The sequence below is a fragment of the Raphanus sativus genome, unplaced genomic scaffold, assembly GCF_000801105.2.
Source record: "Raphanus sativus cultivar WK10039 unplaced genomic scaffold, ASM80110v3 Scaffold0471, whole genome shotgun sequence".
Taxonomy (NCBI): Eukaryota; Viridiplantae; Streptophyta; class Magnoliopsida; order Brassicales; family Brassicaceae; genus Raphanus; species Raphanus sativus.
In genome coordinates this window covers 35,778-36,946 of record NW_026615789.1, presented here as the reverse complement: position 1 = coordinate 36,946, position 1,169 = coordinate 35,778, and the positions used below count along the sequence as shown (strand labels likewise).

General features: G+C 48.9%; 1 pseudogene; it reads left to right on the top strand.

The window, feature by feature from the left end:
- The first annotated feature begins 774 nt into the window (after positions 1-774).
- Positions 775-889, top strand: LOC130502258 (small nucleolar RNA R71; annotated as a pseudogene).
- The last annotated feature ends 280 nt before the right edge of the window (positions 890-1,169 follow it).

Genomic DNA, 1,169 nt, shown 5'->3' with positions numbered 1-1,169 from the left:
TCCATCTGTCTCATATGGCTTGAGACTTTGTCATACTTCACACTCAGGTCATTGAACATATGATTAATCCTGGTGTTGATGTCGTTTGTGACTGGTTCAGTGCTTTCCTTGGATCTGCTGTCCTTGGAGCAGTTGGCTCATCATGTTGGCGAGGCTCTTCATGTCATCATTGGAGCAGCCTGAGCCGGTTGTTGCAGCCTGCTGATTAACCGGCTGTTTTCTGGCTGTGGAACTGGGCATTCTGAGCTGGGTTGAGGACAAAGGTTCTTCCCTGATTGCCATAAGGCCTTTGGTATCCACTGTTCTGACCCTGATTTCCTTGATCTTATCGTCTGGTTTAGGGGCATTGAACAGGTGGGGTTGTTCCTCACGTTAGGGTTCGGGTGATAGTTCTTGAACTGCCATCCTTGCCCATTCACATAACTCACTTCATGCTGATCCTCAGCCAACTGATCTGCCTCTGATGTGCCTTCCGCGGTAGTTTTATCCTGAGGGGATTCTTCCATGACGAAGACCTGGTTCTGGTCGCTCTTAATCAGTTGATCGACCTTGGCAGAGAGCTCATCAATCTTGCTGTTGTCAATGCTCTTCACCTTCTGAGTGCGATCAGTCTCGCGGTTATTATCAGCTGAGCTTGAGGCCATGTTCTCAATCAACTCGAATGCGCCTTGAGTGGACTGAGTCATGAAATCTCCCTTACTGGCTGAGTTCAAAGCGTTCCTGTACTCCCAGCCTACTCCATCGTAGAACACTCCCAGCAGGTAGTCTTCTTTGAAGCCGTGATGTGGGCACTCTCTGCGGTAGACATTGAATCGCTCCCATGCATCGCAGAACGGCTCATCCACCAATTGTTTGAAGGTCACGATCTTCTGTCTCATAGCTGCAGTCTTCGATTTCGTGTAGAAGTGGCTTAAGAAGGCCCTCGGACTTGTTCCCAAGTGTGTGAGTGATCCCGTGGGCAGTGAATCAAGCCAGCGAGCAGCTTTCCCATCGAGAGAGAAGGGAAACAGAGTACACTTGATGTAATCGGGTGGTACTCCATTCGCTTTAGTGAAACCACACATCTTCTCAAAGTGCTCGATGTGGTCCATCGGTATCTCAGCAGGAAGTCTGTTGAAGATCTTCCTTTGCACTAGACTTATCAAAGCTGGCTTGATCTCGAAGTCTTG